A 27,063-nucleotide genomic window follows, 5' to 3' on the forward strand; every position below is an offset into this window, starting at 1 on the left:
GTTTTTTTTTTTGGGGGGGGGGGAATCTGACATTTTTCAGGGTGCACTTAGGAGTCTGGTGACAATCACTTGACTGCGATAACATTGGTAGAGCACCTTTGTGTCAGTTATATCAGCGAGTTCAGAACATTGCGAGGATTCAAGGGCATAGGGCCAGATATCCATCGGGGGCTCTCTCAGTGCCCTTTCTACTGTCTCTCTCTGTTTGCCTCCAGGGAAGGAGCCATGGGTTACTGCTGTATTCCACAGTGGGGACAATGACCTCATCTCTTAGCACCTTTTTGGCCACAACTCTCCAGCTGGGCTTCCAGTTTCCATTCTGGGGTGCCTCAAAATCCAGGTGCCTTCCCCCAGAGGCTAATGGAGGGGATTGCAGGAGACCCAGCCCTGCCTTCTATTCTGGGTCCCAGCCCAGGGACCCCTCAGATACCAGCTTTCTCCATTGTCCCTTTAAATAATTAGTTCTTGCTATAATTCCCCAGGGTCACTTCCCCATGGTTCCAGCACATTCTTCACCCTTCCCCAGGACCTTGTCCCGGTGGAGTCCCTGTAGCTAGCCTGGAGCAGCACCATCCACTTTCCTCCAGCTCTAGCAATGACCTTTTGGCTCCAGATTGGCTGCTTCCTACACAACCACTCTAGGCTTGGAGGACCTCTCTACTGCCCTTTTCCGGGGGCAGGGTGTGGCAGTTCCATAAGGCTTCCAGCAGGGGACCTCATGGCCTGGTCCACCTGTTACAGTTAGTATTTAAATGATCTCAACTTATTAGCATATACAAAAGCTCATTGACATGGCTCTCTTGTGTTCAGACATCTGCAGATGTTCCTACCTTAAACTATCCAAAAGCTCACGGTCCTGGTGTAGTTATGATCAATCTTCCCCCTTAAACCTTCTATTCTCAGTTCCCCAAAACTTTGGCACAAAGAAATGGCTTGACCTTCACCCCGAGTTCATAGGCCTCGAGCCCTTTGCTAACTGCTGAAGCCAGGGGTTGGGCTGTGGGCTCCTTGCGTTATTGCTGAATTAAGAAAAAATGCAAAAGTTCGTTCTCGGGGCGACGGAAGTAAGAATTGGTTTGTCGATACAACACTCCAAGAGCTTGGCCTTTTCATCTGTGGGAGGGCTTGAGAGCAGCATCCCTGAAATGGTCCTGAGAATCTGTCCAGGTTTCACACTGTGCCCAAAGAAGCTCAGATACCTCAGTGAAGGGGGTCATTGTTAGAACCTGGACAGAACAGAACGACTCCGCCTTTTGGCTGTCACGGTTGCAATCCCTGGCTGGAGACCAAGCTTTCTTACTCCTCCCACCTTCGCCTGGAGCTGGAGACATTGAACTCTTGCTCCATCCTTTGGGTAGCCCTACAACGAGCATCTCCCACTTCTCTCCTCCTCCTAGGGAACCTCATTTGCGGCAGCCATTTTCCTGGGTGCCACATGCAACACACCTTGTGCCAGTTCAGCTAAGGCTGCAAAGCCAAAAGTCTGCCTACTCCTCACCCCTGCTGTGCATGCCTCTCCCACCTGGTAGGGGGCTGGGTGGGATAGACTGGACACATGAGCAGCAGCCTTCTCACCCACCCATGTCGAAAGGCACAGAGGTCATGTATTTTCCTGCACAGATGCATTAAGACTAGTTAAGATCTAGGTCTAAACAATTCGCTCAGCGAGGAAAAGGAAAAGCCATCGGAGTCACTCCAATCAAACCACTAGGAATGGAGCGCTGTTGGGGCAAAACCACACACACAACTTTTGCTCCCTCATTTTTAACGAGCCAGATTGCTGCCTCTCACACGTTTCCAATTCCTGAACATTTGATTTATACCTTGCCGGAGCTCTCTGCTCCTGCACATCAGTCACGCTGGTTTTTAATGAATCTCATGTCATACTTACGCATAAGTGATGGTATAAAATGTGCCTCTTTATTATAAGAGCTCAAGCTTTTCTCCGATCACTTGCGTGACCCGCAGAATGGACAGCATCCATTATTTTTATGAGATGCTTTGGTGTCATAAACATTACCTTTTCCCGAAGAGAGCTACTCGGTCTTTCTCTCACGGCGCTATATCGAGTCTGATATCATACGGGAACAGAAGGTATGTACTGAAGCAGAAGGAATGTGGCAAGGGCAAAAGGTGAGATGAACTGGAAAGAAAGTTGCTAATGAAGAGATAATGGCATTCAGGGGCAGGTTGAGAAATGAAAGCTTTTTTCACCTCGTCTAGTAACTTCTAAATATTCCCCAGATTTTTTTAAAGACTGGCATGGTCTCTTCTGCAGCTCTCGCTCTCGTAACGACCACGTTGTGGATGCTTCGTTCATGATAGTTATCCTATACTTAAGAGAGTCTTCCTAGAGTATGTCATATGGGGATGAGCACTGCTTGAGCAGATGTACCTGAGCTAACTTTAATTGAACTCTTTTGGGTATTGGGACAGTGAAGCCATGGCAACATGAGCTTGAGTGCAGCCAACCTGGAACCCTGGGTAATTACTTGTTGGGCTGCCCCATGCTGCCATGGCTTTGCTGCTGTTGGTATCTGCACTAGCTAGATGAAAGCTAATCCATTTTCCCCATAGCTGCTCCAGGGCGGGAGCACCCATGGAGTTGATGTCCATGGGCAATAGCATTGGTCACATTGGTGGAAAAGGGTGGAGAGCTGAGGGTCCCCTATGTCTTGTGGGCAGTGTAGCGCATCTCCTGTCCCAGTGGCTTCCCAGAGACACAGAAGAGGATGGCCAGGATGGATGCCCATGAGATCCCGGCAGGGGAAGGCTTTTAGAGAAGAGGAGCAGTTGACCATCATGTCCGTAGATGTAGTTGGAGAGCCACGATCAGAGTCACCGCAGTGCTGCTTGTTCCACCCCAGTTACATCCCATAATACCTTGGTCTGCTGTGTCACATGCTGCTGCTAGGTCAAGTAGGTTGAGCAGTTAGATGGGATCTCTATCGATTGTCAGTAGGAGCTCATCCTTCCGAGGAATTCATCCTGGCCATTTCCTGGTTGGAAGCCCAATCGGAAGGTGCATGAAATATCAGCTGATGCCATGTGTGGTTGGACAGGGCTGTCCTTACACACACGCAGAATACTCAGCTGTGTAGGTCAGCCAGAAATTTGGGGCACCCCGTATCTTAATGACCACTCGCCGCCTTCTTCCTGTCTGTGGTAAGGTGTCTAGCCCCGCACGGCTCGGACCTGGGGTCGAGTCCCTTTAAACACAGGCCCTGCAGCCTAGTCCTTTAAATACAGGCCCTGTGGCCTAGTCCTTTATAGTATCTGTACTTAATCCGGGGTCTGCGAAGGAGGGGTAGAGGGGCCCAGGCCTGCCCTCTCCACCGGGCCCCAACCCAGGGCCCTATCAGTGGTGAGTGGTTCCCACTACTGGCTTGGTGGGGAATTTCCCCTAAAACCCGCTGGGGCTTTTCCTGCTCCCCGCCCTGCGTTGTTTCCTACCTCCTCCCCTTGACCAGCGGAGGTCCCACCTGGAGATGAGGGTCTGACTGCGACAGTGGTGTTGGCAGGCACGGCGTCCGGTGCATCCACAGCTGGTGTGGAGACAGTGGATAGGTGGGCTGTACGGCGTGGCCGGCATTACGGATGTGCCCGGCCCGGGAATGGTAGTGGTGGGGGCAGCTGACCCGGTGGCTCTTGCTCCGGCTGCAGCGGCTGCGGCTCCGGAGTCCATGCAGCAGCTCCTTCCACTCCGGAGGTCGGCCCATACTGAGCTGCCTTGTGGGCTTTTATACCTAGGCTTTCCTGGGAGCATGCCCAGCAGGGCGGTGCGGGAGAGGCATACTCCATCCAATAGGCGTGCTTGCTCCCCTTCTGTGCAGCCTGGGGTAGGCAGACCCCGTCACACTGTCCCTATAATGTTGAACCTGTGAAAGACCAATTAAGTAAATAGTAAATATGTCAATGGAGGGATGATAGGAGTTACTATAGAGAACTTTCTGGGTGTCTGGCTGGTGAGTCTTGCCCACATGCTCAGGGTTTAGCTGATCGCCATATTTGGGGTTGGGAAGGAATTTTCCTCCAGGGTAGTTTGGCAGAGGCCCTGGAGGTTTTTCGCCTTCCTCTGTAGCATGGGGCACAGATCACAGCTGGAGGATTCTCTGCATCTTGGGGTCTTCAAAGTATTTGAAGGCTTCAATATCTGAGATCTAGGTGAGAGGATTATTCTAGGAGGGGATAAGTGAGATTCTGTGGCCTGCACTGTGCAGGGGGTCAGACTAGATGATCATAATGGTCCCTTCTGACCTTAAAGTCTATGAGTCTAAGTGGTAATGAGGTCATTTAACAAGAACTTGCCAACCTGGAGGTATATACAATTAGTTTCTGAATTTACTGACGAAAGTAGTGAGCATTCCTGTAATATTGCTCAGAACCTGCTGGTCGAAAGAACCTTCGTTGAAAATTTGCTTTAAATATTTCATTAGTGTGTTGCTGAAGATTACAAAATCCCAGCTCTAAAATAAACCTTTGCATAGATTATTCATTATATAAAATGGATATGTCTGAGGATTCAAGCCTTTAAGGCGACATTCTTCTAAAGACCAGCCTTGTCTAATATACGCATTCTAATTTTAATTACTATACTTCAAAAAAAATTAACTGGATCCTCTGTAGCAGGTAGACTTTGGAAGCGGAGTGACAGGTGTTAGCAGAACCTGCGAAGGAACCATTGAAGCAGTAATGAAGCCATTTAACAGGCATTTGCCAGCCTTTGTCAGGTTCTGAATGTACTGTGTTCGTCGTTGGGAGCTTAGTTTACTGTTTGTTTTGAAAATATTTTGTTAGTGAGTTGCTGAAATGACAGCCCTGTGGTTGGAGCTTGGTTCTCAATGATCATGAGCTTGAGTGCAGCCAATTCCCACTGTTGGAGGTTTTAAAGAGCAGATTAGACAAATCTCGGGGATAGATGATCCTGCCTTATTGCTGGGAGATGGGCTACAAGGCCTCTTAAGATAACTTCCAGCCCTAGCTTTCCATGTCTTTTCCTAGGAATTAAAATCTTGCCATCTTTCACCTAGCACCCAACTTCTGATATCCAGTGTGGACTTTTCTTAAAGACTCTCTCTGAGGATCTTTTTGAGGCTTGCTTCTCTGAAGCATGGAGAATCTCTCCAAGGAAAGGGCACCGTTACGAGTCACTGGCTGTCACCAGCTGTGAGAGCCATGGGCCTGTTTAACTGGGCATGCCTCATGTTTTTGTGGGCACCTGCAGCTTCCCCACGTGGGATGAGGGTAAATCGCACCATCAGCTAGGTGAACGGGGGCGAGTTACGCAGTGTCGTCTGGCACAACGTTTTCTGCCTTGGCGAGCTTATTGTGTATTCACTTGATCTTGTTCTGCACAGTAGGACGGAGGAGTTTGCAGAGCTGAGTACGAGTGCCAGATGTCTGGCGTGTGCAATCCATGTTGATTAGCTGGTTGGTGTTTGGGAGAACTGTCAGCTGCAGTTCAGTGGCTAGATTAACAAAGGAGAAGGCAGCTTTGTGCACCTTCCTTCCTCCGGCAGGGAATGTTTGTGCTGTGCAGAGGGGGACGTGAGATGAGCTTTGTGCTCGTAGTTTTGTGTCTGTGAGCGTCGTCTCATGAAGCTCACAGATGAACCATGGTGAGCTTCAGACTCCAACAGAGGGTGTCGGGGACCTAGCTGATTCTTGCTGTGATAGCTCATTGGCACACCCAAATTCTAGTTGAGTGATGGTCCCTGTCCACGCCCATCCTCTTGAGCCATCCCTTCTCTCAGTGCTTGATCTCTGTGACAGCGGGCAGGATGGTGGCGACCTCATCCCTTGCTGGTTCCCACCAGAACACTTGCCAACAGACACTCTGGAAAGTGGTTGACTATCAGTATTGGTAGTAGTAGCACCTTGGAAGTAGATTAGAGGGACATAGCATACTAATGGTTTTCATTATGATTGCCCACTGGGATAGATGGGAAGGGAAGGTAGGGCAAGGGGAGGCAAGTCCCCCATCTATGCCCTCAAGCCCTGCCCCTTCTGCCCAGGCCCTGCCCCATGGGAGCTAGGCCTTCTCCTCCCCCACAGCACCACGAGGAGAGTGGAGTAACATGTTTCTGTTAATGAAGAGAATAGAACATTTCCACCCATGGGCTGTGCCATAAGAACACCCATCTGCCATTTTCTGTGTGTTGGGAGCAGTGAGTTTAAATCCCAGCAGTGCTAACATTGTTAGATAACTGACATAAAGGGCCTTTTAGGGTCACAGCCAGGTTCCTATGCGCTTTGCGATTGCCCCCAATGAAGGGTCTGGACGCAGGAATTGCTACTTCGGGAGGCCCTTGCGTGGCTGGATGAGGGAGCTGGGGTTTTTGCATAGCCCCGGGCAAAGTGTCTTATTTTCAGGAATAATGGCATGCGCAAGAGGGTTTTTCTTGCGCAAGAAGGGGCAGTGTAGACACTCCTTCTAGGGCAAGAGCCTCTTCCGCAAAATGGCGGCTCATTAGGTATGCAAATGAGGCTTGGCAATATTCCACGCCTAGCCTCATTTGCATACTTCTGGTGCAACAACCCGCCAGTGTAGACATAGCCCTCATGTTTTAAACTAACATTCCCAGGCCTTCACAATAGCAAGGAAGTACATGGAGTTCTCGGTGATTTTGAAGATTGCTGTGTACCATAAATTAAAGGGAGGATGGAAAAAAGCCGGTTGGTGCTTGTGTGACTGTAATACTAACACGGAATGCTTAGTTTACAAACCTAGCCTGCGAAAGCTGTAAATGAACCTCTGTTGCTGGTGCTAATTGCAATGCTCTTAAAGCAGGTGGCTGTGATTCTGGGAGGGGAGAGATTAGCAAGGCCCCTCAGCTGTGTTGGTGTCAGAAAGGGACAATTTTAGAAGTGTTCCTCGCTATGCTGCAGTGTTTTCTAGTTGTTTGCAGTGGTTGTGTATCCATGTTGGTCTCAAGACGTGAGAAAAAACAAAGCAGGTAAAATCATATCTTTTCTTGGCCCGACTTCTGTCGAGAGCAGCATTTTATGGTTACACAGAGTTCTTCTGATCTGAAGAAGGAAGCAAAATGAGCTAAATGGTTGGGAGAGATTAAGCAGAAGGCATCACACATGTGGGAGGTGGTTACTTGAAATGAAGTGGCCAGTTGGGGGTGAGACTGTGATGTATGAAGGGTTTGAAGTGGGCAGTTAATTGTTGCGGGTGGATGGTGTGTGACAAATCGTCGAGATGAGCTATCAAACCAGTGTCCCTATTGAGACCACGGTTTTTGGTGTCTATCAGAGTAATGAATTTAATCTCTCAGACTTGCCTTTTGAAGGTGGTGTGGGGGTTTTATTGAACCAGTCAGATATGGAGTAATTAATTGATTTATGAAAACAGTTCATCTGTGGCTGATACGGGATGTTTGTCTTTGTATCATTTTCCTGGGTGAGTTCATTTGAGAGTGGAGAGACTGGTTTCATACCTAGCTTGTTAGGGTGTATTTCACTCAGTCCTTCAAAAGCCCCATCTTGTGATACGCACCGATAGGACCCATGGATCTTGCATTTGTTGTTCAGGTAGAGTCTGGTGTCATTCTGATAAAAAGACAAAGACTAAAACATCACACATGGTGAACGTTTTTCATAAAGCAAACGCTCCATAACTGGCCTTTCAATGCTTGCCCATAAGGGAAACCAGCACAACAGTTTCAAAGATGAGTCTGGAAACTTAAATTCATAAGACTTTGTCTACACTGGCATGTTTTGTTGCCAAAAATTGCCTTTTGGTAATAAGAGAGCAAGAGTGTTTACACTGCAATGTGCCTTTTGTGGAGAAAAACACCCAGTTTTGTTAACAAACCAAGCAGCAGAGTCCACACTGGCTCTTTTTTCTTTCCCCGTCCCTTTTAGTGTTAACAAAGTCTCTAACAGGGCTGGAAGATTTTGTGGAGAGAACTAGCTTCTGCTGGTATCCCACAATGCTCTGCTCAGTGTTTTGTGATCTCTGCTGCCCTGAAGGCATGGGCCCCTCCCCTTTCAAAACTCTGGGTAGTATCTGACAGCAGAGTGAGCTGCTCTGTTTGAGGAACAAACAAAGAGCAAATCATTGGCCTGCTCCTATTCTGCCCTGCTAGGAGCACAGTGGTAGGCAGGCTGCTGCTGCAAGGGCTGGGCTGGAGAGATGGCGGTGCTGCTTTGACATTCCTCAGCATGGAGAGCTCCCAGACCTATGAGGGAATCCCAAGAAGCTCAGGGATCAGCTTTGTCTTCCCACCACACTGCCCATGGGGTGTTTACCCACGATGCTTTGCTCTATCTCTTGACAAGGTGGCCATGAAATGTCGACAGTGGAAAGCAGAAAAATAAGGTTGGCGGTTTTCATTTTTGAGGACTATTGCCTGTTGACAGCACTTTTATCACCAAACTTTCCCAGTGTAGACATAGGCCAAGTCTGCTAGAGACAAAAAACCAGAGACATAATAGGGACACTGGTTTAATGGTTCATTCCAACAATATATAGCACACCATGCTGCTTGCTGCCCTCAACTGCTCACTTCAAATCCTTTATGCATAACAATCTAGCCTTCAGTTGCCCCTTTGATTTCAACTGACCACCTCCAACATGTGTTATCCCTTGTGTTTAACAAAGGCTCCAACCTATATTTAGTGCCAACATACCACTTCCTCCCCCAGACCTAAAGAAAACCTCTGTGTAGCTCAAAAGCCTGTACCTTCCACCAACAGAAGTTAATCCAATAAAAGGTATTACCCCACCTACCTTGTGTTGCTCATTTTTTTCTAGTGATTATTAGCTTCTAAATCAGCCATATACTTAATGAATCAGGTGCAGCCTTGCACCATTGATCAAGGTCTACACTTGCCGGCGTACATTTTCCAAAGCGAGTAGAGTTTGTGAATGCCCAGCTGGAGATGCCTTAAAAACAGTGGTCCCAAAGATCTGAAAACTGAGTGGCCTTCTTTGAAAAATTAATGCTATGGCATCTTTTCTCCTGCAGCACTGCTGTGTTTGAGTGCGTCTCTCTGGCTAGTCCTTCCTACCTCATGCTACTAGTATTGATCTCCATAAGTGTCTCCTTCCTCTCTTTTCAAACCGATTTTGATTAACAACGCAATAGTTTAACTTTTGTGTAACCGGGGAGAGGGAGGCAAAGTACAGTGGGTTGAAGACTTTCCAAGACCTTTTCTTTTTAACAAAACAAAACAAAATTAAAAAATGGAGCAGGAGGAAGACCATTTCTCATAGAATCGTAGAACACTGGAACTGGAAGGGTGTGTCTACGCTGCAAGGCTTAACTCGAAATAAGCTACACAAATTGAGCTATGTCCCTTGCATATCTTATTTCGAAATAGCTTGTTTTGAAATAGGGAGCATCTGGACAGCACTTATTTCGAAATAGAGCTCTCTTCCTCCAATTTCCCTTATTCCTTGTATAATGAGGGTTACCAGAGTTGGAGTAAGAAGTCTTCTAACTTGACAGTATTTTGATACTATTTTGAAATAACTGCCTGCTTTATAGACATGGACTTAAGTTATTTTGGAATAGTGCTAGTTATTTCAAAATAGCATTCCAGTGTAGAAGTACCTGAAGGGACCTCAAGAGGTCATTGAGTCCAGTCCCCTGCCCTCAAGGCAGGACCAAGCACTATATAGATCATCCCTGATAGATGCCTATCCAACCTGCTCCAAGTCCTCCCATCTGTGAGAGGGACATGGATGTGCAGCCTCTGCAGTACCATTCATGGAGCTGTTAGATGGACATTGCAAAGACTTGGCAAAAGGTCCTTTTTCCTATCCTCTAAGAGAACTCTCCCCCCTCCCCCGCAGAAAGCCCATTTAAACTCCACTCCTCCTCCGATCAAAGTCAATGCCAACTCTGCAACTGACATGAGTGGGGGGACACTCAACCCTATTATTTGGGTTTTGCTGGGGCTGAGAACTTCAGACCTGCCTGTTCAACAAATAAGAATTTTAGATGTGAACTCCCCAAATGCAGATTATGTGAGGTGAAAGAGTTAGAAGCCTGGGTGCCAGTAAAATTCAACATTGTAAATTTTACCCTTATGGATCCTAAGTGACCTGGGCACTTATGAAAATTCTAAGTGAGTTAGGACCCTCAGTCCCATTTTCAAAAACACCTAAATCAAAGAGGAATTTAAAAAATGTAACCTCTATCCTATACAAAGTTTAAGTATCTTGACCTATCCCTCTATCATGGCTCACAGCCTGCGTCACTTGATTTGATTTGTTTCTTCAAGCCCATTGCAGGGGATAAGCAAAACTCTGTCAGCTGCTCCCTCCTCCCTGAAAAGTTCTGCAAGATGAAAGGAACAGCCTGTATTTGACTTCTTGCATTACAAAGCTGAGGAACCGGGCTGCAGGCCAAAGCAAGATCTTCTGGCCTAGAAATGAAGGCGGCCGTTGTTGGAGTAGAATAAAAGAAATGATGGATGAGGCCTTCTTATCAATAGCCCCACTGGCAGTGCCTTAGTTGAAAAGACGTAGAACAGTGAGTGGAGAAATAAAGGGACCATCGGAACAAGAAGAAAGAAGTAGGAAGTTTGAATAATCTAAAGCCGGGAGAGAAGTCACCAAAGAATATTAACGTCTTGGTACCAAAATGCATTATCTACAAGAAGTGCTGCACAAATGACGCCATTTATATGGAGACCAGGAACATAGGTAGCTCAGTATTTATGTTTACTGTTAAATAATTTCCTGTTGGTAGACTTTGTGGCATGACTGTATGCAGACGGTTCTATAGAAGCTAACAGTGAGATAACAAGGAGCTGTACTGCCCCTGCGATTGACAGTTCTATCACTAGTCTGTGTGGCAGTCGGTTAAAGCAGAGCATAGCTTTCCATTATGAGCAAACAGGAAAACACCATATGGGTGTTATAAAAGCAAATTGAAATAGGATCATGTGGCTACTGCACTACCGGAAAACACCATTGCAGATCTGTCCGGGGTGAAAATGAGCACCCATGGCAGTGCCAGGCTGCCTGCAGTAACACGACTCTGTTCTTTGCTGCATGTACCACAGCATTTCCTATGAGTGGATATTTGCGCCTCAGGTATTGGCCTCTTGAGGCATCACATGACTGTTCAGAGAATTGATCTTCAGGGAGTTAGGTGACAGCGGAGTGAAATGATTTCTGATTAGTTATACAAATGCTTATTTTGAGACTGATGCTTTGGGCTTTATTGGAAACACAGAGGATGCGTCGGCCACCAGTCTATTTTCTTTACTTTTAACTCCCAACCCCATGCATTAGAAAGCCTGATTTATATTTCGGCTTTTATCCATCAGTTGGTTAGTATAAGGGCTTGTCTTCACTTTCCCTGAGATTGATGCTCCACAGGTTGATCTCCCAGGGTTCGATTAGGCGGGTCTAGTAAGGACTTGCTACAGCGATCACTGATGGAGCCTCTGTCAACCCAGGTACTCCGGCGGGTCTCATGGAGTATGGGAAGTTGATGGGAGAGGTTCTCCTGTCCACTTCTCATTGTTGGGGAAGCCACAGAAATTAGACTGAAGGTACGTTGACTCCACTTATGCTATTCCCATAGATGGAAATGGGTATCTTAGGGTGACTTTCTCTGGTAGTGTAGACCAGGCCAAAGTACATCCAGCTGGACTCAATTAGCTTCATTAACACTGGTCCTACAATTGACAGGTGACTGCTTTTGCTGTTATATTTTCCATGGATTCTGTAATTTCCACTCCAACTCATCTGATGAAGTGGGTTTTACCCATGAAAGCTCACCATCCAATATATTTGTTAGTCTTGACGGAGCTACAGGACTGCTAATTGTTTTTCAAGTAAGAGAAAACACTTCCTCCGAACTGTGTCTAACTGATCTTTCCATTGGCATAAATGCAAACAGGATAAGGGCTCAGATATAATTGAGCATTGTTTGATTTTGACAGCAGATAACATCTGCTCGACCCCTTTCGGGAAACTGTATTCTTGGACATTTTAGGGTATTTTACAGAACAAAAGCACAATAGTCATTCCCAGGGGAAGTGTTTGTCTTTCTCAGGAAGAAGTAACTCTTCTTGATTCTTAGACAGGAGTTGGTTAAATCCTTTGGTAGCACTATTGTTTGCACATAGCGTGCATGTGTGTGTGAAGGGACAATTCACATTTGGGGAAAATATATATGTGGCAGCTGAAACCAAAATTCAGGCCAGGTTCTGTGCCAGATTCTCCATGAATATGTTGATAGACATCAGCTTGTCCAAGATTGGAATCAAAATCAGTCTGGGTCTTTCTGATAGAGGAAAAAGGACCCAGGCAATTTTTAATCGCTGGTATTTTATGCAGTGCTTTTCATTCTTCTTTGCCCATTCCATATGATGGTTCCTGCCTTTGTACAACACACCCTGCACTGTATGCTACATTCGGACTCACCTGATGTTTGAGAGAAATGAGAAAGACTCGGTTCCAAATGCCAAGCAGGGCTTTGCAAATCTATAATAATTAAGCATTCAGCCCTCCGCAAATGAAAGTAATTAACATCTCCCTTGGTAAAAGCTTAACAGCTGCAAACTTCTCTAGCTGTGACTTCTGAACGGGATAAGGATGGGGAGGGGAGTGGGGAGACAGATTAATGCCTGCCATAAATAAGGGGTCCTGCTTGAAAAATAAATGCAATTGCATTCTGCTCGAGTAGCCTGAAAATATAGATGCTCAATATTTCCATGTCCTGCTTTGGCTCATCACCGATGGCTGTATTTTTTTAAGAAGAAAAACACAGCTGTCATCAAAATTCTGTCTTTTGTGTCTTTTAGGATCATAGATGTGGATTCCAGCCCATTTGAACTCCATGGCTTCAGTGAAGTGAGGATTTTGCCCATGTTTTTTATTGTTGTTCTTTATGCCAAGGTAGATGTCAAGGCTCTTAGAATATGCCTGAGACCTGTATTTTCTTCCCCCCTCCCCTCCCAAAAAAGGAGAAGGGGGGGGGGGGGGGCGGATTTCAGACACAGGTGCTTCAGATTAGTCCCCTAAGGCCATAAGTAGGCTCCTAAATACATTGGCTCTGATTTTTCAGAGGCATTGTGCACCTGCAGCTATTACTAAAATCAGTACAAATAATGGTTGGAGAAGAAATCTGGCTCACTCAACAGAACGACATTCTGCCCAACTGTTCCCCGACACGGTGAGTGCAGCTGGGTGAAGGTTTGTATTGTAGCAGGACATCAAGTGCCCTCATGTGCCCGGCTTCTCCCCACCAAGTATTATGAAATCTGACAGCAGCACTACTCCTTTCATTGGAGTACATACTTAGTCTCATGTGCTCTTAACATGTGTTCCTATCTATTGCCCCTTTATAGGAACACCATTCATATGATCCTAACTGCTGGGTTGGATATTGTGTTGATGGTATGTTGCTAGTGGACTCTCTGTGCCCGTCAGAAGACAAGATCATTACATGAAATATGTCTGCCTCTATCTTATTCTATTTACACGGAAAATTGGTTAAACTACACACTGGTCTTCTAAAATATTCAATACCTGGAAAAATGTAACATTGGCAATACTCACTTCTCGGTTGTATTGCTTTTCTGGTTGTATGACTGGTACTGCCCAAAGCTATACTCTGACATCTGGGCTCGGAGCTGTACCATTGGAACAATGGTCATGGTGGATTCTCCAATCACAACGGACAGTTTTCAGATCTCGGTTGGCTGTTTCTCTAAAAGCTCTGCTCTAGGAATTATTTTGGAGAAGTGCTCTGGCCTGTGTTATTCAGGAGATCAGACTCACATGCTCACAAGGCTGCCTTCTGGCTTTAGAATCTATAAAATCTACAGGTGCCATCAAGCTGAAAAGTACAGCGGATCTGGGATACGTGACCAGAATTCGTAACCTGGGCTCTTCAAAGCTTTCTGCTTTTTTGCATATGCCTGTGCTAGTCATCTGAAAATGATAGGACCATGGGATTGCATTCACAGTATCGCAAGAGGTCAGGGAGTGCAGCATGCTAGACAAACACCAGCACCACGTAGTCAGATGTATCAGTCTTGCTGCTGAAGCTCCTTTTGGTGCATGGTTGGTTTTGGAAAGTGTAGAGCATTGAGATAAGAGTGTTGCCTCCTATATTAGAGGAAAGTGCAAGGAAGAAATACAACTTCATCTCTGTTTACAGAGATACATGGGTTTTCTCTGGAAGCATTGTGTACATCATAGGCAAAGTAGTGCAGTCCTCAGATACATGCACTTAGGAATAAGAAAGGGTGAACGAGAGAGCAGTGAAAAATCGCAAAGGCCATGCTTCATAGCAAAATGAAGTAGTACTGAAATGCTACCAGTTTGCACCCAAAGTAATTGGGAAATAATGAGCAACCTGACGAGGCAATTAAAACAGAACAAACGGGACTGAACAATCATTGAGTAGACTTTCCGTCCCGGCTGAGTGTTCACAAAGCCACTTCTTTCCAAATTAATCAGTCTTGCCCAATGAGCCTGGGAAATGTAAGAGTCCACCCAATGTAAAATAAGTCAAAGAACACCGGAGATTGAATATAAACCATACACTGTTACTTTCATGTATTGTTCTGGGCTGAGGTTACTGGAATAAGGTCTAAAAACAAACACATTAATTAGACATAGGCATGACTGGTTTCTTTTGGATACAAAAGGGCTAATTCTTGCTTGACTGACTTGGTCAGTAAATAAAGACAAGTGCTAGTATATAAATTAAACTGAAGACAAAAGCACATTCAAGGGAGGAGTGAAGAAAAATGGAATTCTCATCACTCTTTGGAGACTCCTTGGAGTGGCTGGTTTCAGGACTCTCTCAGATGGTGCTGCTCTGTAAATCTGGTTATTTGGAGTGGTAACTAGCCGTGTAGTCTGCAGGTGCCACTCATTCATTCATGTCAGGTGTGTGTGTGTGTGTGTGTGTGTGTGTGTGTGTGTGTGTGTTCTCCTCCTTTCCAGAGCAAAACCAGAGTTCTTGCACTGAGATCATTGGTGAAAGGGATAGCCCTTTGCAGCTTCTCTCTGGTTTTGAGTTCTCTGTCCCTTAGGAATACAGGCAGTCCCCGGGTTACGTACAAGATAGGGACTGTAGGTTTGTTCTCAAGTTGAATTTGTATGTAAGTCGGAACTGGTACATATTGTAGGGGAAACTCTAGCCAAACATTTCTCCAGAGCTCAGTTTTATTCTCCCACACCTCACTTCCCTCAGTCTTTTATTCTCAAGCTGAGGTGTCTGCTGAGAAAAGCCGCTCTGCGTCTCCCTGGTCTGCTGGGGGGGGGGGGGGGGGGCGCTAGCTTCACGTCTCCCTGGTCTGCTGGGGGGAAGCAGCTAGTGCGGGGTTGCCTCACCCCATTTGTAAGTAGGGATCCGATGTAAGTCGGATCCATGTAACCGGGGGACTGTCTGCACAGCAAACTGGAAGCCAGGCACACAGATCACCTGCATGCACAGATCATGTGCGTAATAATTGACCAAATAAATTTCAGTGTGCAGTGGATGGGGCACTCCAATGAACAAGTTCTATAGATGAATCTCCTCCTACGGAACATGTTCTTTCTCATCTGCATGATTGATTTTTAAACGAAAAAAAATTGTGCATAACCCATGCAAGGAGAGAATTATAGAATCATACATTAGAACTGGAAGGGACCTTGAGAAGGCATCAAGTCTAGTCCCCTGCCCTCACAGCAGGACCAAGCACCATCTGGATTATCCCTGATAGATGTCTATCCAACCTGCTCTTAAATATCTTCAGGGATGGAGATTCTACACCTCCCTAGGCAATTTGTTCCTGTGTTTCACCACTCTGACAGTTAGGAAGTTTTTCCTAATGTCCAACCTAAACCTCCCTTGCTGCAATTTAAGCCTATTGCTGTTTGTCCTGTCATCAGAGGCCAAGGAGAACAATTTTTCTCCCTCCTTCTTGTAACACCCTTTTAGGTACTTGAAATCTGCTGTCATGTCCCTTCTCAGTCTTCTCTTTTCCAAACTAAACAAACCCAGTTCTTTCAGTCTTCCCTCATGGCTCATGTTTTTTAGACCCTTAATCATTTTTGTTGCTCTTCTCTGGACCCTCTGCAATTTCTGCACATCTTTCTTGAAATCTGGTGCCCAGAAGTGGACACAAGACTGCTCAGGCCTCAGTTGGAGAGTGGAAGAATGACTTCTCATGTTTTGCTCAGAACACTCGTGTTAATGCATGGAGGCAGGGCTACATGGCGCAGCATGGACACCAAGATGTAAGGTATGTGTAGCTACTCACTGCAGCAAATAGCAGGTTGCGTCTATTCGGTGTGGTCTAAATAGCAGTAAAAGGCTCTGTTGGGGGAGGCAGTCTGATGGAGCATTTTCTGCACTGCCTCTTTGCCAGAGCCTTCCCTTGTGGCTGGAGCTCTTCACTGTGGTGGGGAAAGACCCCGACAGCCGGATACTACATAGCTCAAAGTAGGAGAAGAGCAGGAATCAGTGCAGCTCCTTCATTCACTTATGATTTTTGGAAGTTTGTTTCTGTGGCAAACTTGCCCTTCAATGAAGAGTACAGGTGGGTGGAAAATGGTGGTTTGTCTTGTGTGAAAAAAATGACTTTTCATTGAAACCCGCCCCCCCCCAAACCTGGAACCCTGTCGTGTTTTCTGATGGACCAATCACACTATTTTGAAGAGAGGAGGCTCTTTCCACAACACACTTTGGTGGTGGTGGGGGGAGGGGGGTTAATTGTAATTTTCCATTAAAAAAAACTTTTGATAGAAAGTTTTTGACCAGCCCCCACAAAGACATGAGATGGAGTCTTTTATCTAACAACAAAGTGAAAAGAATGCTAGGCGGGGTGAATATTGCTATCCAGTCACAACATGGGGAGACAATCCTTTTAACTAACCATACAATTTCAGCGCCTACTCTATGAATCTGTAATCCACTTCTGGCAAAGGAACATTGAAAATCTCCCTGGTGTGTGTCGCTCCATATAATTAAGGCAGTAAAAGTCCCAATGAGGTGTTAAGTCTCAGTATCTTTCCCATCTGAAGTTCTAAAAATACTGAAAATTATTCATACAACATTTTGATAACACATCCCTTACCAATGCCTTCCTTCTAAAGAGAAAATAAATTATTTTCACACTGAATAAAACAGTTCAGTCCACTCAATAAATAATACATTAGGATACTGTGACTCATGCAAACATTTTTTGTTCCCTCGTTATATTTTTATAAGTTCTTACCTTAAACTGGCTTCCATCCTGAGCACCATTTTTCATGTCGTACCAATGAAGTGGATTTTCTTGCCACGTTCTCAATTACTCTTTCATTGTTTAAAGTATTTTTTTGAAGTCAGACAAAACTTTTTGATTAAAATTTATTTTTGATCAAAAATGGCATTCCCTTCCCCCAAAATATGATCCGTTTGGGGAAAAAAAATTGTAAGTGTAGTTGAGATTTTCTGGGGTGTGCGTGTGGAAAAATGTATGTCATATATAAAATCCAGCTGGGTTCTAGAAATATTTGGTGTGGTAGAATGGTTTTGGCCATATCAGAGCAGTATGCTCTGCTTTTAGTCACAAGGAAGATGAAAGGAGAGGAAACTTCTTTGTGAGCCAGAGGGTATGTCTACACTACAGAGGGTTTTTTTCAGCAAAATGGCTGTTTTTCTGAAAAAACTTCAATGACATCCACACTGCAATTGCGTTCTTCCGAAATAAAATTGAAAGAACAGAGGGGTTTTCTGACATTGGTAATCCTCATTTTATGAGGAAGAAGACTTTTTGCGAAAGAGCTCTTTCGCAAAATGGCGTGTGTTGATGGGGAAGAGGGAGTTCTTTTGAAAGAAGAGGAAAGAGGAAAAAGCACAGGAGCTCTGATGACCACTTAATCCATAATAATCGCAGCTTGCATGCAAGAAAGCGTCCATTCAGTATGGACGCTCTCATTTGAAAAAGCCTATTGCTTTTTTGATGCACTTTTGCTGTGTGGATGCTCTTTTTCAGAAGAAGATCTTTTCCGGAAAAGATTCTTCCAAAAGAAGCCTGTCTAGACATAGCCAGAGTCAATACAGTGTCACCCCTGTCTTTGTGGTCCCACAGAAGTCTCAACAGATGCATTTTTGGGACCACAGGGCTTGTAAGAGCTGATCAGAGATCATGCAAAGTCAGGAGATGGCCTAGCTCAGGAAAATCATCCCTGCACTAGCTCACCAAGGTTTCACCCTGGAAGCGGAAGCTGCCCCTACTAACATTGATTTTGATGGACATTGCCAAACGGGGACTCAAACTCCGAGGAGAAGAGGCTGTCCATAATGCATCCAGGAAACGCTTGGCTGTAGAAGAAGTCTTAGAACTCCCCACACCTTCTTTCCCAGAGGTATCAAAATGCATGGGATTCCCCCTGAGATCTTGAGAAACCTACAGAGATGGAGGATCTCTCAGAAAAAAAAATCAGAATCAAGGAATCCGATAACTTGGCTTCAGGGTTTCCTATAAAATGTGAATGTGTGCAGCCACTCACAAGACATTCAAATGCCACCCAGCTGATTACCAGAGCACCCACAGCTTGTTTTTTTGTTTCAGTGGGTGGTGCACATTCACACATGCCTCAGTGCACATAAAATTTTATTCTGCACATGCATGGAAAAAACTCTGCACATGGACAGAAAAGAGTAGAGGGGACATTGCCTGCAAGTGAATGTTGTTGTTGTTGTCGTTTTATGTCATTTTGTCTTTTGTGGTTTTGAGTTCTGTCTGTATTTTAATAAAATCAGGGCTGGATTGAACTGCGTTTTCCAGTGCTGGTCCGTGTGTGGGGTTTGTGAGAGTCAATTCCTTTGGCTGAAAAATAAAAGTAAATAGAAGTGTTCCAATAGGAGCACAAATAGATTGCTACAAGGTTTTGTGCTTTCTGTTTTTTTAATTCTGTTATCTTAGAAAGTGGGAATAATGTTTGGGTAGTACAAGTGAAGGCACATATATTAATGAATATGGAATGTGTGGTAGATTCATCTTAAATCAGACACGGTGGCCACTCTGGCAGAAGAGAATAAAAGCCACAGGGGTGCTAAAATTAAAGGAATTTACACTGCAGCAGTACATTAATCCAGGCAGATGGTATTTCTTGGGACCAGGTAATTTGAAAGCCTTCTTAGATGTAGTTTTCACTGCCAAGATGTGAATCAGGAATAAAAGGCACAAGGCAAGGGGATGCAAAAGAAGAAAACTCAGGTACGAAGACAAGGGGATGCAAAAGAAGAAAACTCAGGCTAAGAATCACGGGCATGGGTGTTTGACTGGTGTAAATCAGTGATGTTTTGTTTATACCAGTGGATCTATGCCTTCTCCCACCGGCTGACGATCTGCCCATTGACTGGAAACATTCAGGGCTCAGAAGCCTGTGACGTTAAGGTGTGAGATTGTTTTTCAGGTTCTGTTCCTTCATGAGTAACACCAGGCCTCGCTGACACAGGACTAGGGTACGGCTACACTGTGTGTGGGGGGATGGGGAGAGGTGTTCCGAAGAAGGTATGCAAATTGCACTCGCATTTGCATATCTTCTTTGAGTCTTTTATCGGAAGAAGATTTTCCGATATTTGGCCTATCTACATGGGGCCAAATATCAGAAAAAATGCCTCTTTTGGAAGCCCTCTTAGTCTTCGTAAAACGAGGTATACAGGAGGCATCCGAAAGAGGGTTTTTTTCTGACATTTGGTTCTGTGTAGTCGGGCCAAATATCAGAAAAACCTCTTCCGGGAAAAGAATGGGAAGAAAATATGCAAATGTGAGCTCAATTTGCATACCTTCTTTGAACACCCTCCTCCCACCCTCCCCCAGTGTAGCTGTACCCTAGGAGTTGGAGCAGGATCATCTTCTCAAGTGGCTAAACCTACACGAGTGAGTTTCTTTTCCCCTCTGATTTCTTTGGCTGGGACCTTGCCTGCCAGTTCTCTGAGTTTGTTAAAGATGGGCTTTTTCACAGTCTGTTGTCCTGATTCTGCATCTTGTCCTTTCCTTTCCCAATAATCATAAATTCTCTCTTTTCATAGCAACTTTCAGTCAAATTTCCTTCTGCCATCGGATGTACTACCACTTTCTCTTTGTTGGTCAAGAATCCCGTCTACAATGGCTATTCCCCCAAGATACCTCCTCCACCTTCTGAAACAAACCCTCCCCCTCCATGTATCGTCAGAATTTATTGGGAAATTTTGCTGTATTATTTTGTGTATGTCACTAAAGTCCCTATTTACTCCCAGGCCTTGTGTTTTGGGTATTTCTTTCGTTCTACAAATGCCTCATCCCATTTTCTCTTCCTGATTTGGGGGTCTAGACTTCACTTTTACCATGATGTCACCTCTATTTTTAACCCCTTTTATCTTTACCCAGAGTCTTTCAATGGCCTGCCTGTCACATCCTCATGTACCTCAGAACAAACATGTACAAAGCAAACTTCTTCACTTTTTACCCTGCCTGATTTTCCTGAACAAACTGTACTCCTCTAGACCAATATTCTAGCCATGACAACTATCCCACCAAGCCTGTGTGATGCCCGTTAAGTCATAGCTTAAACATAGTAATACATAAGCTAGTTCTTTGTGTTCCCTATGGGCCTTGCATTTGTTTATAGGCATCTACATTGAGCACATTCCCCTCCACCAATATTCTCTCCATTTTCTTCCATTCATGTGTGGAATAATTTTTGTTCTGTATGGATGTGCACCACCAATAGAAACACATGCTGTTGGCTGTCAGAGCTCTGCTAACCAACTGGGCACCACCTGAATCTCTCGTTGGTGGCCACCCAAGTGCTCCGCTTACAAAGAATACTGCTGTCCACTGATTTCCCTCGCATCTATGAAAAATGACTTTTTTCACATAAGCAAAAAGTGATCAATTCAAATGTTTCCATCCTAGATGCATCCAAGACCCGATGCCGATAATTTTACATTCCAAATTGTAATGTTAGGCTCTTTTGGTCAAGAATAATTCAAACCGGACTCTCAAAAGACTCTGTCAGGACAACCTTTTAAAAGCATAATTACTCTCTGAACTCATTGTTCACTTCTCCTTTGCCCACTGAAAAAAACCAATCAGTTTCAAGAGCCAAAGAGGAAGTGGACGAATAACTGAAATGTGAATGTTTTCCCATTTTTATTCCACATTTGTGCACAGTCTAAGCCCCGCGTGTGCAAGCAAATCAGTCAGAGTCTCAGTGAAATCAATAGCTTTCTGGACTGTCCATATGATCTGTCTGCAGAGATCTAAATATGAGATCGGGGCCGTAATCCAAGCAGTATTTATCTGTATTTATCGGGTTCCACATTTCATGCCATGCTCAGGGTAACTACAGATAGAACCTCTCTAGTCCAGAACTCTGATCTGGAAACATCTGTGGTCTGGCATGATTTTACTTGGCAGGATGTCCACTTATGGGTGTGGACAAGTTTCCCGTGATCCCATAAAGTTTGTTTGCAGCCACCAGTCCTGGTTCTCAGTGTTCTGTGCTGTTATTTAGCTCTAATTCACCCCCCAAATGTTTTCTAAGAATGCAGCAAGCAGTGGCAGTGTTGCTAACACAGCTAGACAATATTGACCTCCCGTGGTCCAGCAAATTCTCTGGTTTGGCACCACTCAGCTCCCGAGGGTGCCGGACTAGAGCGATTCAACTTGTATTCCTAATCTAGATAGTGGGTCTGATGGAGAGATGGGGAGAAGGAAAGAAACCCTGCAAAATGGCTGAAATTCACCTTACCGTCCTTCCTGTATTGTTCACTAGTTGGCAAGTTCCAACCAAGATGACGCTGAAACGTTCCTTGACGACGCTGAGGATTTTCAACTCTTGCTAATGGTTAAGGCAGAGGCTTTGAGTGGAGTTCACAGAGTAAGTCATTTGCACTTTAGAGCTGCCTGTCTTTCTCTCCTCCTCACCAGGCAGGACGTGTATTCATCTCAGGTGACGGCTGTGAAGTCAGCAGCCTCTCGAGAGTGCTCACTGAAGTCAGAACCAAAGAAGACAGGAGGACGGCTTCAAAGATGATCTTCAGCAGCGTGGTCTCTGGGGAAGAAAGAGGAAGGAAGGAATAAGGTTCTGTTTTTCTGGCTCAGGTCTGCACTTAGGTTCTGAACAGCAACAAATAAACCTGCCCTTGTTTCATACACTTAAACCAGGCGAGAGGAGGTGAAAGGGACAGAAAAAAGGGTGGTGAAGTAATAAAAAGAAAATCAGATTAACGCTGATCATTAGTTATCCGGTACATACGAACTGCTGGAGTGGATCAGCCCCATGGTCCATCTATCCCAGGAGTGGGGAAACTTTGGGGAGAAGGCATAAGACCCCCACAGTGAGCAGACCTCAGGCAATCTGCCCTCCCTTTAGTCCTACGCTGCTCAGAGAGTGGTTTAGCATGATGTCTAAATGCCCTTCTCAAGTTATCGAGGAAATTTTACCTTTTCTGCGGGCTTTGACCTTGTGTATGTTCTTATACCAGACTGAAAGCCTTCCACAGCCCATATGAACATTAAGGGCACCTGAATTTCTCCTCCACCACTGGGCCTGCCCTGGGATTGATTAATTTTCATACAGCGGGGCCGACAGCCTGGCCAGGCCACTGGGCAAGGCCGAGGTGGGGGGGGAGGTCTGTTCTGTGGCCCTAGAAGGGGCGGGGCCTCAGATAGAAGGGGCGGAGCTGTTGATAGACAGCCCTCAGCGCGGCCTGGAGTGCATGGTGCGGCGCTCCAGCAGCCATTTCAAGGGCCCAGTGCTCCGAATGCCGCCGTTGCCATAGTAACCACAGTGGCGGCCGGAGTTCTGGGCTCTTTTGTATCACCAGGCCTGGGGCCGTTGTCCCCCCGTGGGGAGACCTGATGACATATTAGTTATTCATTAGGCTCATGAAACTTAGTGTGTCCCAGGTACTTTCGCAGTCCTAGAGACGGCACATTTCCTGCCCTGGCTTTCCAAAGATTTAACACGTCTGAGGCCTTAGTGACCACTCTGTCATGTCCAGGCATGATATAGCATGAAGTGGCATGACCCAACTGGGTGATGGTGGAGGAGCAGAGCAGGCTGTCTCTGCCCCGGTCCCCTCAGGTAATCCTGGGCCCCATGGGGACCATTCCATCCATAGAAGGGTTGAGGCAGCCACCACAGGACCACTCCAAAGTGGGGGGCGTAGGGTGGCTGCCCCCAACCATCCTATGGAGAGGATTATTATTACTGCAGGGTTGATTGGCTGGCATCAGATCCTTCAGTGACCCAGGCTTAGATAGATGGCTTGTGCATCTGATCTGGGTTTCACAACACAGGCCAGCAAAGCAGCTGCCCCTGAGTTCGTATCGCCCTCTGCTTTATTTGCCTTGTAGAGAAAGTCACACACGTGCCGATACCAGGACAGAGAGAGTGACTCTACACACACTGAGTACACAGTCTCCTGCTCCGCCGGCCCTTGGCTGGAGAATGGTCACCTTTGCAGGTGACCAGGCTAATTCAGCTGGCCATGAACCTTTGGCTAGCTTTGAAACGGCCCCCGTTCTAATTACTGCAGGCATTCTACACCCAGCTGTTGTGGAGAGTGGCTCGTATTTCCTGGCTGCCATGCTGTCTTGAAAAAGCCCTGCCAGCTGGAACCAGTGACAACGGGAGTTGTAAGCACAGGCCCTCATTAATGTCCTCTTGCCTGCCATCAATTCTGAGACAGCAGGGTCCTATCACATTGGACCACTTCTATTCGCTGCAAATTCAATTGCTTCTTGCAGCCTAAAAACAGGAGACTCCTGGTAACAGGACAGGTTTGTTAAAGGAAGAAGAACATAAGAACAGCCAGACTGGGTCAGACCAAAGGTCCATACAGCCCAGTGTCCTGTCTGACCAGAGTGGCCAATGCCAGGTGCCCCAGAGGGAGTGAACAAAACAGGGAACCATCACGTGATCCCCTCTGCTCTCCCCCATTCCCAGCTTCTGACAGAGGCTAGGGACACCATTCCTACCCATCCTGGCCAACCACCATTGATGGACCTAACCTCCGTGAATTTAACAGGGTTCAAAAAAGATAAATAGATAAAGTCCTGACCTTCACCACATCCTCTGGCAATGAGTTCCACAGGTTGACTGTGCGCTGTGTGAAGAAAAACTTCCTTTTCTTTGTTTTACACCTGCTGCCTATTCATTTCATCTGGTGACCCCTAATTAGTCCCCATCATTTTGCATGCATGTGACGGGGCAGCCTCGCCCCGCACTCAAGCCCAGGGAAACCACCTGGGGCCAGGGGCGGAGTAGGCCCCACCCACACAGCCCTACTGGGCATGCTCCAAAGGGAGCAAGGGTACAAAAGGCTGCTGGCCTGCTCAGAAAGGGCAGACTGTGACCCGAGCTGGAGCTAGCCACCCCGGGCCAGAGAGGGAGTCGCCAAGGGAGCTGGGCATGCTGCTGCCAGGCCTCAGCCGGGCTTGGCCCCAACGCCGGAGCCGCTGACCGACCCCCCGTGACCCGAGCACCGGACCGGACCCCGCCAACTCTGCGGCTGCCAGGGGAAGCACCCCTACAGCCAGTCGACCGACGCCAACAGGTAGGGCCGCGCCGGGCTGCAAGCGGGGGGGGAAACGACCCAGGGCAGGGAGCTGCAGAAGCCCCTGAGGGCTCGGGGCGTTGCGGGGAGGAGCCCCCGCCGAGCCAGTGGTGGGAACCACCCGCCACTACTAGGGCCCTGGGTCGGGGCCTGGTGGAGAGGGAGGACCCGGGCCCCCCTACCCCTGCTGCCCGAGACCCTGGCAAGTGGGGACTGGGGTAACAAACACTGAACTGTGGACTAGGCCCGTGGGCTGTATTTCCCCCACGAGAGGGGCATTGTACTTTGAGGGCTAGGCCCAGGCGGCATCCCGACAATGCACCATTGGGATTTTTTCCCCAATATGCCTTACTTTGCATTTATCACCATTGAAACTCATTTGCCACTGGAAGGGGCGAGGCCTCAAATGAAAGGGGTGGGGCCAGGATACTTCCCTGCTTCCCCACCCACTGACCATGATTGGCCTGGGGGTGGAGGAGTGCCTTTGCCTCCCCGCAGGTTCCTCCTGGGTGCCCATGCCCCTGGCAGTGGGAGGAGACTTCACGCTCTCTGCCTTCTGCCCCCAGGACAATCAGGGCTTGGGGGGGAGGGGCTCATGTGAAGCCTCCTCCCGCCCTGCCAGGAGCATGTGGCTCTTAGAAGAACCACATGCTCCTTGCAGGGCGGGGCCAGGGTGGCCAAAACTTCATGCATTTCTCTCTAATTAGCCTGGAGGCAGGGGAGCGGCAGGGCTCCCACTTGGTGGTCCGGATCCAGCCCGCAGAGGCCCTTTTGCCCACCCCTGCTCTAGACCCACGAGTGATCACTGATAGCACCAGTGGAAAATCTTCTCATTCTGAGAACAGACAGAACGCTCTGCAACCGGACAGAATACACGACAGCAAAGATTTGGTTCCAGAGCACAGAGACCGGGCCTTCTGATGCAGACGGTGATAAGGAAAATGAAGCAGGGTAAGGCAAAGATCATTTGAAACACCCTGGCAGGGCCAAGACAACAATGCTTCCCAGATCTAGCAAGGCACTGAGTGTCTGCTGGAATTTACTAACTCGACCAGGCAGTCAAATCTATCACCCCGCCCTAATCTCTCCACATCGAGGGATAGTTTAACGGACTTGGAATGGTCTTGTTCCACTGCAGGTCACAATGTGTCAGAGCCGTGTCTGCCCACAATGCGTAACCACTTCTGGAAGATTTTTTGTGGCAGCCACGATCACCGGTGATGGAACCCCAGTCTGAATCATGTTTCACTACTTCCACCACTTCTGAATCTCAGCCCCAGGGTTCTCTTTCATTAAGACCCACTTATCATTCATTCTCTCACTGATGATAAATCAATGTTTGCTTGGGCAGCATTTAAAAACCAATTCTAAGTCCCTTTACAACAATTTACCTCGTATTAAAACTCCGTAACTCTCATGGTACCTTAATTGAGTTCCCACACATTTAATAAAACATCCATTCAAGCCAATGGGAGATGTCCTTTACTGCATCTATCCGTCCAAACTGCATTTGGTGTTGCAATTACATCCACACAGCAAGTAAGTAAGTAACAGCATTTCTGGCCAAATGATATATAACATTTTTCATAAGGAAATAGATTAATGTGAAAACCTGTACTTAGATTTTTACATCTACATTTCAAATATCTTCTTAATGTAAGTACAGGTTTTCACATTAATCTATCTATTAATTTGCCTTTTTTTCCCTCTAAGGGTCATATGTTTAAAGGTGAAGCTAAATGGACTATTTTAGCAGTTAAATGAACTAGAGCGTACTATTGGGTAGGACTAAAATATTCAGACAGTCACACTTAAGACACAAGGGCTAGGTCTCGAAAAATCCTCTATCTTTCGACTCCAAGCCTCTTTTGAAACTTTTGAAAAAGCCTAAAAAAGTGGCTTGCTTTTTCTAAAGTACTGGCTGTAGTCTAGATGCTCTTTTTCAAAAGAGAGCACCCAGGCAGTCTGGATGCTCTCTTTCGAAAAAGCACAGTTTGCATTACACAGTACCTTTTTTCGACAGAGCACTTTCGAAAAAAGGCGTTCTCCCTCATAAAACGAGGTTTTACGTGGTCGAAAAAACTGCTGTGTCCTTTTGATTTACTTTCGAAAGACCGTGGCAGCAGTCTAGATGCAGGGGAAGTTTTTTCAAAAAAAGGCCACTTTTTTCGAAAAAAAACCCCCCTGTAGTCTAGACACACCCTAGGATTGCAAGCGACCTCCTGGGCAATCAAGCCCAGTCACTGCCTACTGCAGGCAAGCATGTCATTTAATTCTGATCATTAATGTATCAAGCTCTATTATATAGCCAGTTAGTTTGCCCCACTGCTCCCATTGGAAAACTGTTCCTCTCCGTACCAGAGATCAGGTTATAAGTGGGGTTGGGGTATGCCTCCCACTTCAGGGCTTGTCTTTACTTACCCAAGATCTACGCTCGGAGATTCATCTGCCAGGGTTTGATTTAGTGGGTCTAGTAAGGACCTTCTCAATTGACCATTGATGGCACCTCTGTTGCCCTGAGAACTCCACTGGGTCATGAGGAGTAAGG

At 46.4% G+C, this 27,063-nt stretch overlaps 2 long non-coding RNA genes across 2 annotated transcripts in view; one reads left to right on the plus strand and one right to left on the minus strand.

Moving 5' to 3' along the window:
- Positions 1–21,843, minus strand: part of LOC112546581 (uncharacterized) — a 337,205-nt gene extending 315,362 nt beyond the window's left edge. The window contains exon 1 of the long non-coding RNA XR_012903935.1: positions 21,704–21,843. This is a non-coding gene — a long non-coding RNA (uncharacterized LOC112546581). The remainder of the gene's footprint in view (positions 1–21,703) is intronic.
- Positions 21,844–23,502: 1,659 nt separating this feature from the next.
- The window catches only part of LOC142829390 (uncharacterized), a 33,758-nt gene continuing 30,197 nt past the window's right edge, over positions 23,503–27,063 (plus strand). Inside the window, exons 1-2 of the long non-coding RNA XR_012903780.1 lie at positions 23,503–24,515; positions 25,223–25,466. This is a non-coding gene — a long non-coding RNA (uncharacterized LOC142829390). The remainder of the gene's footprint in view (positions 24,516–25,222; positions 25,467–27,063) is intronic.

Source organism: Pelodiscus sinensis, chromosome 5 (assembly GCF_049634645.1).
Source record: "Pelodiscus sinensis isolate JC-2024 chromosome 5, ASM4963464v1, whole genome shotgun sequence".
Lineage (NCBI taxonomy): Eukaryota > Metazoa > Chordata > Testudines > Trionychidae > Pelodiscus > Pelodiscus sinensis.